We start from the raw sequence: 17,765 nt of genomic DNA, 5'->3' as shown, positions 1-17,765 counted from the left end.
GCCGAAGACACAACAGTGGTAGGCTTGATCACCAACAACGATGAGCCTATAGGGAGGAGGTCAGAGACCTGGCCGTGTGGTGCCAGGACAACAACTTCTCCCTCAACTTGATCAAGACAAAGGAGATGATTGTGGACTACAGGAAAAGAGGACAGAGCATGCCCCCATTCTCATCGACGGGGCTGCAGTGGAGCAGGTTGGGAGCTTCAAGTTCCTTGGTGTCCACATCCACAAACTAACTTGGTCCAAGCACACCAAGATGCTTGGACCACAGGAAGAAGGCATGACAAAACCTGTTCCCCCTCAGGAGACTGAAAAGATTTGGCATGGGTCCTCAGATCCTCAAAAGGTTCTACAGCTGCACCATCGGGAGCGTCCTGACTGGTTACATCACTGCCTGGTATGGCAACTGCTCGGCAGAGGGTAGTGCGAACCGCCCAGTACATCACTGGGGCCAAGCTTCCTGCCATCCAGAACCTCTATACCAGGTGTGTCAGAGGAAGGCCCTAAAAATGGTCAAAGACTCCAGCCACCCTAGTCATAGACTGTTCTCTCTGCTACCACACGGCAAATGGTACCGGAGTCTAGGTCCAAGAGGCTTCTAAACAGCTTCTACCCTCAAGCCATAAGACTCCTAAACACCTAATCAAATGGCTACCCAGACTATTTGCAAATGGCTACCCAGACTCCCTCTTTTACCGCTGCTACTCTCTGTTGTTATCATCTGTGCATGGTAATTTATGTACTTCATGTACATATTACCTCAACTATGTCACATGAGGTGACGCTGGAGAAATTAAGCAGGTACGGGGAGTAAAACATTTTATAAAGATGGACATAGAACGAGACAGGAACAGCATCAACAAACTAATACTAAAGGCAACAACAATACAATACAGCAGCGGGGAACAGAGCAGGGAACTGACATATATAGGGGAGGAAATGAACAGGTGATAAGTGAGTCCAGGTGAGTCCAATAACGCTGATGTGCATGATGGGGCGTGGAAGCCAGACGAACCGGTAGGAGCGTGACAGCCTGGCGAGCCGGCTGCAAAGAGGGAGCCCGATGATCCGGTGGAGAGTGACGTGGGATGGGAAGTCGCCGAGCCAACCGAGGCAAGGAGACCTCTCGAGCCAGCCAGGGCGTGGAAGCCAGACGGGCTGGCTTAGACACCTCCAGTTCCATCGGCGGCACAATCCACCCCGACATCACCAACAAAACAAAAAACAAAAAACTCCTGGACTGGCTGGGCGAACAAGAACTGACGATCCGACCGAGGCACGACGTGGGATGGTCGCAATCCCAGCCAACGGGGGCAAGGAAAGCTCTCGAGACAGCTAGGGCGTGGAAGCCCTACGAGCTGGCTAGGCACCCCCGAGCCGATGCCACCGTACCAACCGGAACGCCAGCACTCCCCGAAGTATGTTGGCTGCTGCATTCTGTCACATGAGATGACGTTGGAGAGACTAAGCAGGTACGGGGAGTAAAACATTTTAATAAAGATGGACATAGAATGAGACAGGAACAGCATCAGTAAACTAATACTAAAGACAACAACAATACAATACAGCAGCGGGGAACAGAGCAGGGAACTGACAAATATAGGGGAGGAAATGAACAGGTGATAAGTGAGTCCAGGTGCAGACGTGACAAACTAACCGGTGCCCCCGCACACTGACTCTGTATCGATACCCCCCTGTATATAGTCTCGCTATTGTTATTTTACTGCTGCTCTTTAATTTCTTTTGACTTGTATATCTTATTCTAATCCATATTTTTTTAACTGCATTGTTGGCTAGGGGCTCATAAGTAAGCATTTCACTGTAAGGTCTACACCTGTTGTACTCAACGCATGTGACTATAACATTTGATTTGATTTGATACATGTCTATCACCTACATATTCAGAGAGAGAGAGAGAGAGAGAGAGAGAGAGAGAGAAAGAGAGAGAGAGAAAGAAAAGAAAGAACCAAAGAAAGAGATTCTACAGCAGCAAACAAGTACAGTGGACAAAACGTGAAAAATTATACCGTATTAAAAAACGGATAATGGCTGGTGTTCAGTCCGAGAGTCGAACCTCATGAAATAATCAATGTATTATCAGATCAGACTGACCACTCCCACTAAAAGGAGCTATCTACAGTACATGCACAACAGGTGGATTCAGGACCATGGTCAGTGCATCAGCCAGACACCAGCTCGGCACTGGATTGGAATATGTGCAAACAGTTTATTGCACAAAGATGCAAGAAAGAAAAGAAAGCCCTGAAAGTATTTTCATTAAGCCCCCAAGTGCACACCTTTCCTATATGAAAACACCCACACACAATACAATACCAACACTTTAAGCCTATATCTTGAGCTCTATGGCAGGTATGAAATAAATAGCTCACTTTGAATAAGAAAACTACTGTATAGGCATTCAGAAATGAAAACATGAAATCATTATACATAATACCACGGTAGGTATGAATACAGCCGTCCTATTTCATAGGGCTAGGTTGTTGAGGTGCAGACAGCATGCAAGATCGGATGAATGTTTTGATACGGCCTGTAGTGGTGAAGAGTCTCTCAACAGTACATGAAGTCACACAGTAGGAAGGGTGAGGCCCTTAGTAGTCTATTGATGTTAGGGAAAATGTCAGCTGTCCTAAACTTCAATAAGGGATGGGAATTCCTGACCTTCCCAATGTAACGGATGTGAAACGGCTAGCTTAGTTAGCGGTGGTGCGTGCTAAATAGTGTTTCAATCGGTAACGTCAGTTGCTCTGAGACCTTGAAGTAGTTGTTCCCCTTGCTCTGCAAGGCTTTTGTGGAGCGATGGGTAACAATGCTTCGTGGGTGACTGTTGTTGATGTGTGCAGAGGGTCCCTGGTTTGCGCCCGGGTATGGGCGAGGGGACGTCTAAAGTTATACTGTTACACCAACGCAGTGATGGTAGGGGTACCATATGATTGCGGTTTAACCAATTAGATCCCAGGAACCTCCTACTGCATTTGTCAACATTTCTGATTTGCCAGGAGACAATACAAAGAAATCAAATTATGGGTGGGCCAGTGTTCAATCTGGCAGGGTCTCTGCCCTGCCATGGCTTCGCTGCCATGGCTGCCATGGCTTTGCCTATGACCACATCATGCTATTGCCAACATGAGGCCTGAGAATATGATGTGTCTATGTATACTGGACTGAAATCACAGCTACTGGAAATTTCTCAGATTGATGTGCTCTTTCTTTGGGTCTTCACTGTAATGCTTCATTTGACCAGAAGCCAAATCCCCATGCTGGAACAAAGACAGACTTCAGGCTCCATCTATCAGAATGGCCATTAATGAGCTATTCCTGGCAGAGAAAGCTCAGAACGTCTTCTCAAAACTATTGGCTGCCAGTGGGACAGTGTTGGGGATTAGTGAACTACACTTAGTTCAACTAGTAATTAAACTACATTTTACAGTAGCTTGGTAGTAGTTGAACGAAATTCAAATCTTGGTAGTGTTTTCAGTCATTAATTAGCAGTGTAGCTAACTACTGGAACAACACACTAGCTTTTTTGCAAAGATAAAATAAAATATGGATGAAGTAGGCAAAAAGTTGCTCAATTCTGCCTAGTTCACACTTGAAACAGTTTTTGTGTTTAATAGAATAAATGACACATTATGTTAAAATCGGACTACAGAGTGACCTGTTCTTGCAATTTGTATTCTAATTTTTCACGAAGTAGTTTGGATGTAGTGGACTACTTTTTCAAGGTAGCTTTAGTTAAGTAAACTATATTTTTCTAGACCTCTAAAAGTCAAAGCCTGAGGGAAGTTCTACTAAGCTAAAATATGGAATTGTTTTAAGATGGGCATACCATGCATGTATCATTAAGCTATTTGATTTGGAATCTTAGAACCCCTGTATGTATTTAAAAAAATAAACATTTGATAAAATATTTAATTTGACCCATAGAAAGTCATTGAATGACACATTCATAAATGGCAAAAAATGACAGTCCAAAAATAAATTGTAAAAAACATTTTGGACACATATTTAACTTTTTTTTTTTTTTGGCACAAAACTACCACCATACTTCCCATTCATTTGTATGGGTTACCTTCAGACGAGTCCCGTGACACTTGTGGGGGTCTTAGAGCAAACGTATTTGTGAGAGTATCATCTTTCTTGAAAGAGTATTCTTTTATTAGTTAGTAGGCCAAACCATTCAGACACTAAAGATGTTTTCATGAGAAGACCGATTTTTGGGATGTCTCATGTTCTCCTGGTCTGACAAACAGCGCTGTTAGCTCTGCCACTTTTCACTGCAGATGCAGAAGGCCGACATAGGCATATGCCCATGCAAAAAAACAAAAGTATGTGGACAAGCCTTCAAATTTGTGGATTCGGCTGTTTCAACCACACCCGTTGCTGACAGGTGTATAAAATTGAGCACACAGCCATGCAATCTCCAGAGACAAATACTGGCAGTAGAATGGCCCGTCATAGGCTGCCACCTTTCCAACAAGTCAGTTCGTCAAATGTATGCCTCGCTAGAGCTGCCCCTGTCAACTATAAGTGCTGTTATTGTAAAGTGGAAACGTCTAAGAGCCACAACAGGTCAGCCGCGAAGTGGTAGGTCAGCCGCGAAGTGGTAGGTCAGCCGCGAAGTGGTAGGCCGCACAAGCTCACAGAACGGGACCGCTGAGTGCTGAAGCTCATAGCACGCATAAATCGTCTGTCCTCGTTTGCAACACTTACTACCGAGTTCCAAACTGCCTCTGGAAGCAACATCAGCACAAGAACTGTTTATCGGAAGCTTCATGAAATGGGTTTCCGTGGCCGAGCAGGAGCACACAAGCCTTAGATCACCATGCGCAATGCCAAGCGTCAGCTGGAGTGATGTAAAGCTTGAAGCCATTGGACTGGATGCAAGGATAATGCTACCTTCCCCAATGCATAGTGTCAACTGTAAAGTTTGGTGGAGGAGGAATAATGGTCTGGGGCTGTCTTTCATGGTTCGGACTAGGCTCCTTAGTTCCAGTGAAGGGACATCTTAATGCTACAGCATACAATGACATTATAGACGATTCTGTGCTTCCAACTTTGTGGCAAAAGTTTGGGAAGGCCCTTTCTTGTTTCAGCATGACAATGCCCACATGCACAAAGCTAGGTCCATACAGAAATGGTTTGTCGAGATCATTTTGGAAGAACTTGACTGGCCTTCACAGAGCCCTGACCTCAACTCCATTGAACACCTTTGGGATTAATTGGACCGCCGACTACGATCCAGGCCTAATCATCCACCATCAGTGCTCGACCTCACTAATGCTCTTGTGGCTGAATGGAAGCAAATCCCTGCAGCAATGTTCCAACAGCTAGTGGAAAACCTTCCCAGAAGAGTGGAGGTTGTTATATCATCAAAGGGGGGGATCAACTCCATATTAAAGCCCATGATTTTGGAATGTGATGTTTGACGAGCAGGTGTCCACATACTTTGGTATTGTACTGTATCTCTAGGTTAAACTGACAGAGTTTGATGGGAATTGTTTTATTATGTTAATTAAATTAACGCACGGGTCAAAGATTTCTTAAGAGCAGTTTTGGTAGCTTAACTTCTTCCAGTATGAAGTAATTGGTAGCTTGGTAAACTACATCTTCACAGTTTATTTCCCAACACTGCAGTGGGAACAACACTAATGGTTTAGGAGTAGATAAAGATAATTCATTAGTGGTCGCCCTGGCAACACACAAGCATTCCAATGAAAAGTCTATAGTTATGTCAAAAAACATATATTTTTTTGTAATGTGTTTTTATGAGGAAGTTTGACGACTAAAGAGCTGGATTGAAGCTAGTGTGTAGATTTAATCTATAAATATAGTAGATACAGCCCTTATGGGACTACCATGTAGGTCTCACTGACGTTCATTTTGCACAGTTGAGTCGTTTCAAATTATGGTATTCATCTCATACAACCAACAGGCTCAGCAGAAGTGAGGGGGATGGGAACCATATCTGTCCAGCCGCTCACTGAGGCAATTAAATGCTGAGCGGTTTTAAAAAATAAAATCAGTCATCAACTCAGAATTGTGACACACAATTAATTAGGTCGCCAATGAATAGACGCGGTCAACAGTTCAACATTCTTCATCAGTGATCTAATAAAGCTGACCAGACATTGGACGTGGACAGATCACAGGATCGCTGAAAATCAACTTAATACATTATGGTCCATGAGCATGTTCCTTAAACTGGAAAAATGTCTGACTTCCAGCCTTCCTAATATATGTTGTGCAATATTTAATTGTAGTTATGTATTTCTATTGTAGATAAACCATGTGACTCGGGCCCTGGCAAACATGACCCTTGATCCAAATTTGGTTGTCCACCCCGGTCCCTGTTTGGAATTCCAGGTATCCAGGGTGACCAATAGTGCCTGTTTACACTTCCAATGTTCTTTACAAAAGCAGCCATTCCTCTCATCAGGCAGAGATTCGCAGTGGGAGAGGGGAGGGGAAGACCCCAATGCCTAATGGGTAAGGTTACTTTTATTAGTATGTTTTCATGTTGTTTATTTACCCTTTAAATTATTCTGAAGTTGGACAATACAGACAAAGTAAGGAGATTCAAATGATTTTTCCTGGGGGTCAGGCCCATTTCAGTGAAGAGTAATCTGTTTCTGTTTAAACTTTCAACAGAGAAAACACACACACACACACTAAGTATAGTTGAGTTTGCAACACTTCAGTGGCCAAGGACTGTTCCTGCACCTAACAAGATTATAGAAGAAAGTGGAGGATATGACTTTCATTGTGGTGCATTGTGAGGCAAATCAACTGTGGGCAACCCCACTGTGTTAGCTGGGTTCTCCTGCTGCTCTGAATACTCACTCACTCAGTGCTGAGGAAGCAGTGGTGCATAGGATCCCCATAAATCAACTGAGCCTGCCTGGTGCTAAAAGGCTTCTCTCTCTCCTACTGTGGAGTTCAAATCTACCATAACCCGAATCATACTGTATGAGACAATGACTATAAGACAATGACTATAAGACAATGTCAAACATTTAAGGTTGAGTAATCTATAAGTGAGATCACTCAATGAATGCAGGCAGCTTTCGAGTTCAGTAAAAGGGCTTTGGCTGCCGTGTGATTCGCTGAGCCTGTCTTGCTGGGAGTGTTGCAGCTGTAGAGATCCTGTTAAATTGCTAAGTATTCTAATTCCTAATTCTATGGTTGCAGCATTCATCACCATGGCAACTCGCCCTTGGTCATGCCTTAGTCAATTGGACCCGATGTTTATACATGGTTGATTTTATGGTTATGACATCCATACGCAATTGGTGATTTATGTTTCCCTTTGTCTTAGCACACCAAATTCTGAAAATGTTTATATTGTTTTGCTGATTTAGTCAAGCACCAACTGCCGTTTGAAAATGCAATTCATATGATTGATATAACCATTGGTCAAGAAAAATGCATGAATACCATTAGTATATGGATTTTCCTCAATGTACCTCACATATTCATGCATCATTTGAACAAAAATATGATTTCCTCAACTGGTTTTAACTTAGTAAGACCATTCCTGGTCAGTCTCTGGCCAGGGTAGCTCTCTGAGACCTCTGAGTTCCTCTGCTAGGTGCAGGAAGAGACCGAAGTTAATGTTAGAACCATCCATGATTGAGCACCTGTTTCCTTTGAATAAGAGGGTCTTTTTTTTACAACAATAGCTTCAAATGGGCAAACTGCAGTTGGAATAACAACTGGAAGGAAGTGTTCACTTTCAAACAACACTATACTTAGGTTACCTTCTTACAGATGAAGCGATGTGTTTGAGTGCATATTATACAGCAGATAGTGTCAACATTGATTGGATTATTTGTGTTTAGCCAATTGACACTTTGAAACTGCATTATTTATTCACGCAGTGCATTCATTCTGTGCATTTAAATGGTGAATATGTCATTGCAGTGCACAGGATATAATTATGTTCTAAATGTATTATCATTTAGAATTAGCACTTCTTGGGGATATTACAAATTGACCTTATTACCTGCGATGAGCCTTACGATGCTATGCCAGAACAACCTGAGAGACACATGGAGAAATTGCATGGCTTTGTATCGAGGGAAACTCAATCCTGCAGTTTGAAGTGAGAACAAAGGGGAGTCCCCCAGAATTCCCTGCGTCATCTGCTGGACCTGCCTGAGAAAGAATGCCGCAAGGTCCCACTCCCCTCATTGTTTATTCAGAGGCACACCACCCTCCCAGGAGTCATAAAAGGGAGGCAGTCCTTTGTGAGGGGGACCAGAGCAGATTTACTGCCAGGGGTTTCTCCACAAAGGGCTGTGCCACTGTCACAACAGAAGTATATCAGGAGCTCTCCCTTTCACACAGTGTGATTTAACACCACGCTTCACACAGCTACTGGTGCCTCTCTGGCCGGAGACTTTTCACTGTGGCTTTTAGTGTCACACACACTCACTCACCAGACATTCACACACTTTTAATGAAAAGCAGTAAGCTCTCTGCAGCTCAATTCTTAATAGCTGTGACTGATGTTTGTGTTTTTCCAACCGCATTTCCTAAAATGTATAACCTTGATAACAAGCTTCAGAGTTGAATATTTTTGTTTACACATTTTGTATTATCTCAGAAATCGATTGATCTGAAGTGATGCAGGGAGAACTGTGCAGTGGGGTCACAATGGTATGTGAGTCTGTGCTCTCTGGAGTTTCATGGTGAATTTGTCTCAGGTGACACTTTATCTCGCCTGTTGGAGATGTCAGACTGAATTAAGATGCGTATGCAAACATAAGGATGCTAAATCTGTCCAAGTGATGTTTTTATGAGACAAAAGAACCACCTGATATGTCAGTAGCCCAAATATCTCCCCAAACACAGATGTAACAAAATCCTAACGAAATCATTATGATGCGATCATGTGACCATTTATTAGAGCTACACCAAAGAATCAAACTTAAAATGGATGTCATCAATTAGAATGCATTTAAATCCCTTTGAACCACACTACACTCCCATTTCCTCATATTGAGACTTGAAGACACAGAATGACAAGAGGCTAAGTGTGTAATAAATGAGGTGAACAGATGGCGTGGTAATGAATGAGGAGTGCTGTACTCCTTAGTGGTCTAATGGTGCATCTGTCATTGCATTGCATTGCAGTGACTAGTCCAGGATTGTTAGATGGGGTGTAACGGCAGTTGTCTAAATGCCTTTATGAGTGCCAAGCCTGCTGTGCTCTTTGGGCTCTGTCCGATAACTTCTGGGTTTGGTTTCTTCAACCAGTCAGTTTTGATTTCACCACTGTAACTTCCCGAAGCCAGCCCTCCAATCTCAAAAGCAGCATGGGTTCCAAACAGCACTGGTATTAAGACGCTTTAACAAAGCAATAGTCTGGTGGCAAAACATATTTAAAGTGGAAAATATATATACATAATAAATAATGTTTTATGGAATATAAAGTATATACAAATGTACAGGATCAGTCAAAAGTTTGGACACACCTACTCACACCTAGGGCACACCTAATCAAGGGGTTTTCCTTATTTTTCCTATTTTATACATTGTAGAAAATTTGTGAAGACATTAAAACCATGAAATAACACATATGGAATCATGTACTGTAGTAATCAAAAAAGTGTTAAACAAATCAAAACATATTTTATATTTGAGATTCTTCAAAGTAGCCATCATTTGCCTTGATGACAGGTTTGCACACTCTTGGCATTCTCTCAAACAGCTTAACCTGGAATGCTTTCCCAACAGTCTTGAAGGAGTTCCCACATATGCTGAGCCCTTGGGTGCTTTTCCTTCACTCTGTAGTCCAACTCATCCCTAACCATCTCATTTGGGTTGAGGCCAGGTGTTTCTGGAGGCCAGGTCATCTGATGCAGCAATCCATCAGTCTCCTTCTTGGTCAAATAGCCCTTACACAGCCTGGAGGTGTGTTGGGTCATTGTCCTGTTGAAAAACAAATGAAAACCAGATGGAATGGTGTGTCGCTGCAGAATGCTGTGGTAGCCATGCTGGTTAGGTGTGCCTTGAATTCTAAGTAAATCACAGACAGTGTCATCAGCAAAGCACCCTCACACCCTAACACCTCCGTGCTTCATGGTGGGAACCACACATGCAGAGATCATCCGTTCACCTACTCTGTCTCACAAAGTCATGGCGGTTGGTACCAAAAATCTCAAATTTGGAGTCATCAGACCAAAGGACAGATTTCCACCGGTCTAATGTCCATTGCTCGTGTTTCTTGGCCCAAGCAAGTCTCTTCTTATTATTGGTGTCCTTTAGTAGTGGTTTCTTCGCAGCAATTCGACCATGAAGGCCTGATTCCCGCAGTCTCCTCTGAACAATTGATGTTGAGATGTGTCTGTCACTTGAACTCTGTGAAGCATTTATTTGGGCTGCTATTTTTGAGGCTGGTATCTCTAATGAACTATGTGTCTACCTTTCCTGTGGCGGTCCTCATGAGAGCCAGTTTCATCATAGTGGTTGATGGCTGTTGCGACAACACTTAAAGAAACTTTCAAAGTTCTTGAACTTTTCCGTATTAACTGACTTTCACGTCTCAAAGTAACAATCAAATGTCATTTATCTTTGTGTATATGAGCTGCTCTTGCTATAATATAAGCAAATCTGTGAAGAAAGGCTCTCTCATCTGTGGAGATCCACCTGTCTCTCCCCAATATCTCTCAGGTTACCCCATACCGTTGACCTGAGACAATCTGGCATAGCAAACTGACCTCTTCTGACATCTCCTATTACATACCCACCCAGGGCTATACTGGACATGAAAGCCCTGCCTGCTGTTTATGTGGTTTCTTTTTTTGGTTGCTATACTAGTTTGGTAATGGGAGGCATACCTCATAGGTCAAAGGCCCTGGTGACTTCATGGCCCTGGTGACTTCATGACCCTTTGCTACCCATTCATTTATCAAATCAAAATTCTGGCCAGTAAGACAGAAAAGTAGGCTATAATTCTTGATGAGGATGCATAACATACAGTACGGCACATAGGGCACTATCAGTCGCCTTGATTCATGTCACAAAGCCATTCATTAATTTGCCACCTAATTTGGTAAATTGCCAACATAGATAAAGATAAATCATTTCTAAGCACATCTTAATTTCACAATAGCAATATATTCAGTTGCATATGGCATATGAAACCGTAGACTTAAAATCTTGTATTCTGTATGCGTAGATTGATGGTTTTCTCACGGGCTGATACCAGCTGCATGACCGCTATCATTAGCTTTTTTGGCACTTCCTCTCTCACTTTACCTCAGCCTCCAGCCTGATATCAACACAGCCTTAGAGCTCTATAGCAGATTCAAACAACACTGTTGAAAAATCTGCACATGCCTGAGACTATTAATAGAGATGCTGGTTTCACATCTATATTTGACTTAATCAAATCAAAATCAAATCAAATGTATTTATATAGTCCTTCTTACATCAGCTGATATCTCAAAGTGTTGTACAGAAACCATGCCTAAAACCCCAAACAGCAAGCAATGCAGGTGTAGAAGCAAGGTGACTAGGAAAAACTCCCTAGAAAGGCCAAAACCTAGGAATAAACCTAGAGAGGAACCAGGCTATGAGGGGTGGCCAGTCCTTTTCTAACTGTGCCGGGTGGAGATTATAACAGAACATGGCCAAGATGTTCAAATGTTCATAAAAGACCAGCATAGTCAAATAATAATAATTACAGTAGTTGTCGAGGGTGCAGCAAGTCAGCACCTCAGGAGTAGATGTCAGTTGGTTTTTCATAGCCGATAATTAAGAGTATCTCTACTGTTCCTGCTGTCTCTAGAGAGTTGAAAACAGCAGGTCTGAGACAGGTAGCATGTCCGGTGAACAGGTCAGGGTTCCATAGCCGCAGGCAAAACAGTTGAAACTGGAGCAGCAGCACTGCCAGGTGGACTGGGGACAGCAAGGAGTCATCATGCAAGGTAGTCCTGAGGTATGGTCCTAGGGCTCAGGTCCTCTGAGAGAGAGAAAGAAAGAGAGAATTAGAGAGAGCATACTTAAATTCACACAGGACACCGGATAAGACATGAGAAGTACTCCAGATATAACAGACTGACCCTAGCCCCCCGACACATAAACTACTGCAGCATAAATACTGGAGGCTGAGACAGGAGGGGTCAGGAGACACTGTGGCCCCATCCGATGATACCCCCGGACAGGGCCAAACAGGCAGGATATAACCTCACCCACTTTGCAAAGCACAGCCCCCACACCACTAGAGGGATATCTTCAACCACCAACGATCCTGAGACAAGGCAGAGTATAGCCCACAAAGATCTCCGCCACGGCACAACCCAAGGGGGGGCGCCAACCCAACTTAACAATTCATAGGCCCACAGCAGTTACCTGTATTGTTCTTAAACCAATTATCAAGATCAATTCTAAGCATTATCAGTAATTATATTCAACTGGCCTGTCAATTCTGTGACATTACATATTTATACTGTACAGTTATTAATCACTGCTCAGAAAATATCACCGTAAAGGGTAGTACTGTACACTGAGTGTACAAAACATTAAGAACACCTTCCTAATATTAAGTTGCACCCCTCTATATTGCCCTCGTAACAACCTTTTTTTGTTGGGGCATGGACTCTACAAGGTGTTGAAAGCGTTCGACAGAGATGCTGGCTCATGTTGACTCCAATGCTTCCCACAGTTGTGTCAAGTTGGATGGACGTCCTTTGGGTGGTGGACCATTCTTGATACACGTGGGAAACCCAGTAACGTCGCAGTTCTTAATCCAAACCAGGGCGCCTGGCACCTACTACCATACCCTGTTCAAAGGCACTTAAATATTTTGTCTTGCCCATTTACCATCTGAATGGCACACATACACTATCCATGTCTAAATTGTTTCTAGGCTTAAAAATGATTATTTAACCTATTTAACCTTATTCAGTCTCCTCCCCTTCATCTACACTGAGTGAAGTGGATTTAACAAGTTGCATCAATAAGGGATCCTAGCTTTCACCTGGATTCACCTGGTCAGTCTACGTCATGGAAAGAGCAGGTGTCCTCAACGTTTTGTACACTCATTGTATGCCTGAGGTGAAGATGCACAGACCATGCCGGATCAATGGAATCTTAGAAATACCTACAATGAAAACTTATTTGACTCATGCTTCACTGCCACTGAGCCAAATCACATTCTCCCAGGTAATGTAGCGTAGCCGCAGTTGTGGTGTATTGGGGTTGTGCAGCAGAGCATCAACAGAGTTGTGTGTGTTGATATGATCATGTTTTAGAAAAACGGTTGAACTGAATTCCTGTCTCCTGTTTCATCATTGTTGAATTGTTATAAAGACATGGTTATGATATCCACGAGACATAACAAAACATTGGCGACGAGTAAGTCTGAACCTACAGTGCAGTGACAATTCTGTCCGGAAGGAGTTTTCCGTGGTACTGTCTAGGCTAATGTTAGGACAGTGTATTGATAGCAGTGTCAAGTGCATCGTCAAGCTAGCTAAGAGAGAGTTAGCATCGGCATGGATGGCAGAAAATGATTCACTATGGACATCAGAGCGGAAAAACAATGTGGTTAAAAAGGGAGGAATATTCAGTGAGTAAAGGAAAGGAAAATGTATTCAACTATGAAGATGAACACGGGAAGAAGAAAACTGCTAAATGTGCAAATTTGAAGATGAAACGCTAGTTAGTGAAGTGAATGACGACTGAGGAACGTGACTGAGGAAACTCTTGCTGTGGCTGAGGACAATATTGAAGTGAGTGACAATCAGGAGCCTATTGAAAAAAAAAATGTCTGGAATTGTTGGAAACATTTGACAGTTTGATGAAAGTATTGAGCAGTGGAGCTCATATACAGAATGGTTAGAGTATTTTGTTCTTGCAAATTACAGGACAAAATTGTGTTAACAATTCACCTCGCAGCCTGATACAGCCAGAGAAGCCCAGTAATAAGATGTATGGGGATATTGTGGAAATACTGAAATGGCACTTTTCCCCCGAAACCACTAATTATTGCTGAAAGGTTCCACAGAAAAAAATGCTGCTGCGTTAAAGAAACTATCAGTGCACTGTGAAGTTAATGATGTTCTAAATGACACCATTAGAGACAAACAAGTATGTGGGGTACGGAGTAAAGCTACGCAGAAGTAATATGACCTTGACAAAGACCATTGAAGTCAGTGTGTCCATGGAACTAGCAGCTAAAGAGGCTCAGCAGTTAAGTTCATCAGGAAAAGTGCATAGACTTGCAACTGAAAATCAGAGACAGGGAAATCAAGGCACATGCTTCCGCTGTGGCAAAGTGGGACATCAGGCGTCTGTCTACATGCTGGTGTAAGGACAAGGATTGCAGAGCCTGTGGTGAACTATCACCGTGAGAGTCCTCACTGACGTCACAGTTCAGTTCAGACAAACTGAAAAGCTACCACTCTACGTCGTACAAGGATACTATCCATCACTATTGGGACGTTCGTGGTTGGAGAACATCATACTGGACTGGCCATCACTGCAACGACACATGGAGACACAGACCTACCCTCCATGTTAAAGAAACGTTGAGGAGTCTTTAATGGAGAACTGGGTAGTATGAAATATATTAAAGTGAAGATTAGCATTAAGCCAGACAGCAAACCAAAGTTTCCTTATGCTATCAGACCAAAAGTTGAGGCTGACTTGGATGCTTTAGTCAAGAACAAAGTACTGGAGCCGGTCAGCATGAGTAAATGGGCGACACTTATCACACCAGTCCTCAAAAAGGACGGTGGTGTCAAGATATGTGGAGACTTTAAAGTCACAATTAACCCTGAGTTGTCCGCTGAGCAGTATCCACTACTACACATCAACAATCCTTTTGAGAATTTAGCTGGGGGTCAAAAGTTCTGCCAAGCCTATTTGCAGATGGACGTGGATGAATAGTCAAAGGAGCTGCTGACCGTTGTCGTACACAAGGGGCTGGGTCTTCAGGTACTGTCATCTACCATTTGGAATCACAAGTGCTCCAGCACTGTTCCAGAGGCCGGTGAACCAGATCTTGTGTGGATTGCTAGGAGTACAGTGCGACCTGGATGACATCCTCGTTAGTGGGAAGGACAAAGAAGACCATCGATAAGAACTTGGATGAGACCTTACAGAGATTGACAGACTATGGACAGTGAGTTTGTAAGGACATACGTGCATTCTTCCAATCATGGGTTGAATACTCCGGACATGTCATCACGCCATCCAAGGTCAAGGCTATCTTGGACGCCCTAGCTTCTCAGAACGGGAGCCAACTACTTTCTTTCCTGGGGTTACTGAATTACTATGGACGCTTTATCCCGAGCTTAGCAACAAAGCTGAAGCCACTGCATCAGTCGCTTTATCAGGACAAAACATGGTAATGTACTAAACAACACGAGGAAGCATTCATGAAAACCAAGGATGCACTCCTGAAACCTCAGGCACTGACACACTTTGACCTGTCATTGCCCATCCAACTAGCTGATGCTAGTAGTCCATATGGTGTGGTAGCAATCTTGTCCCATATCATGCCTTCCGGTAAAGAGAAGCCGATCGCTTTCGCATTGAGGACATTGAACGAAGCAGAAAAGTAACTAGTTATGCACCGGTAGAACGAGAAGCCCAAGGCATAATTTTTGGAGTGCGGAAGTTTCACCGGTATCAGTATGGGAGGAAGTTCACCCTTCTTACAGATCATCGTCCACTGAGGAGCATCTTTGGACCGTATACAGGGATTCTGTCACTTGCTGCAAGGAATATGCAAAGGTGGGCTTTGTTGTTGTCAGCACACACCTACGACATCAAGAACCGCAAGTCAGTACTGCACTGCAAGGCAGATGGACTTTCCAGATTACCACTACCTGTGGTCAAACCAGAGTCACACCAAGTGGACATCTTCTACTTCAGACAAGTGGAAAATGCACCATTCATTTCAACATACGTGTGGAGAAACGCCAGAAATTACCCGTGTTATCTGATCTGATGGACATTATGATCAAAGGTAAAGCTGCAGGAGATGCTCCGGACCTGAAATCTGAGCTGTCGGTTTGTCTGCTGTGGGGAGGAGAGTTATCATTCTGTTTTCGCTAAAAAAAACAGTGTTGCAACAGCTACACTCAGGTCATTGTGGAATGGTTCACATGAAGGAAATCGCACAAAGCTACTTCTGGTGGCCTAGATTGGATGGAAGCATTGAGGAGAAAGCATTAACTTTGCAGGTCCAATCAAAGACAGAATGTTTGTCATGGTCATGGATGCTTATAGCAAGTGGCCAGAGGTTGCAATCATGAGGTCTACTACTGCTGAGAAGACCATTAAGAAGATTGGAGAAGTGTTTAGTCAGTTAGGATCGCCACTCCAACTTGTTAGCGACAGCGGACCACAGTTAATGTCCCAAGAAATGTCCATGTTCCTACAGGTGAATGTGAGACAGCACATCAGGTCTGAAATGTATCATCCATCTACCAATGGAGAGGATGGAGAGGTTCCTACAGACCATGAAACATGCCTTGAAAGTGTCTTAGGGTCAAGGGACGCTTGAACAGCTTTATGCTATCCTACAGGAACAAGCTGCACGCAACCACCAAGGCTTCACCTGCATTTCTACTCGTGGAAAGAGAGCTACGCACAAGCTTCAACCTACTCAAACCTCAGAACGCAAAAGAGACAAAGTGTGAATTCAAACAGAAGAGTCAAGCCATACGTTGTAAACAGAGAGCAAAGGACAGAGCTTTCAATCCTGGAGAAATGGTCTAGCTAGGGACTACCTCAATGGACCAATGTGGGTTCCTGCTACAGTCATTGCTCAGACTGTTCCTGTGTCCTACACTGTTCAACCTGCAGAGGACGTCAACTGGAGAAGGCACACAAATCAGTTACTGTCACACCGACAGAACCACCAGTCGTGAGTGGTCCAGAACTGTTACTGGGTGACCCTCTGACCCAGCAGTCATCACCCGGGGGCTCACAGTCAAATTCTCAGGATACTGACTCAGCTGCTTCCACGCAGTGTGTGACAAGACTGTGACACAGGCTACTTGCATGCCTACACCTGTGACAATGCCACCGTCTAAAGACATTGTTATTGATAGCCAGATTGACCGAGGTTACCCTATGAGAGATAGGCGGGCACCAAGACGCTTGGACTTAAGAGTTCATAATTGTTGTTCATAATAGGGACAATTTGACTCAGAAGCTATTCAACAAGTAATGTGGAATTCTCGTTCCTGACTGGTCATGTAAATGACTTTGTGTTTCACAAGATTGTAGTTTGAGAGGATAGTTAATCAAGTTCCTTAGTATTGGAACTCAATATCCTGCTTTATTGCAATTATAAAGCATACATTGACTTGATGGAAACTATTTTAATCTTTTTGTTGAGTAAATGCTGAGCACAATGTTACATACTGTACATACATGCACTGTACTATTTGTTCTACCTCATGAGATGGATTACATTCGTAAAGAGACTTGCCTAATGGTATCTTGCTTTGGTATTGTGATCTCCGTTATTGTAATCCTTGTGTTCTGACACATCTTTGCTGTAACCAGTAATGCTTCCATTATAATGACCTGGCATAGGCACCTCCCAGTCATAGCCCCCCCCCCCTCAATTAAATTCAAAGAGCTTTATTGGATTGGGAAACATATGTTTACATTGCCAAAGCAAGTGATATAGATAATAAACAAAAGTGAAATAAACAAAAAATGAACAGTAAACATTACACTCACAAAAGTTCCAAAGGAATATAGACATTTCA

This window comes from Oncorhynchus masou, chromosome 29 (genome assembly GCF_036934945.1).
Source record: "Oncorhynchus masou masou isolate Uvic2021 chromosome 29, UVic_Omas_1.1, whole genome shotgun sequence".
NCBI classification, from domain to species: domain Eukaryota; kingdom Metazoa; phylum Chordata; class Actinopteri; order Salmoniformes; family Salmonidae; genus Oncorhynchus; species Oncorhynchus masou.
This window is presented reverse-complemented; position numbering follows the sequence as displayed.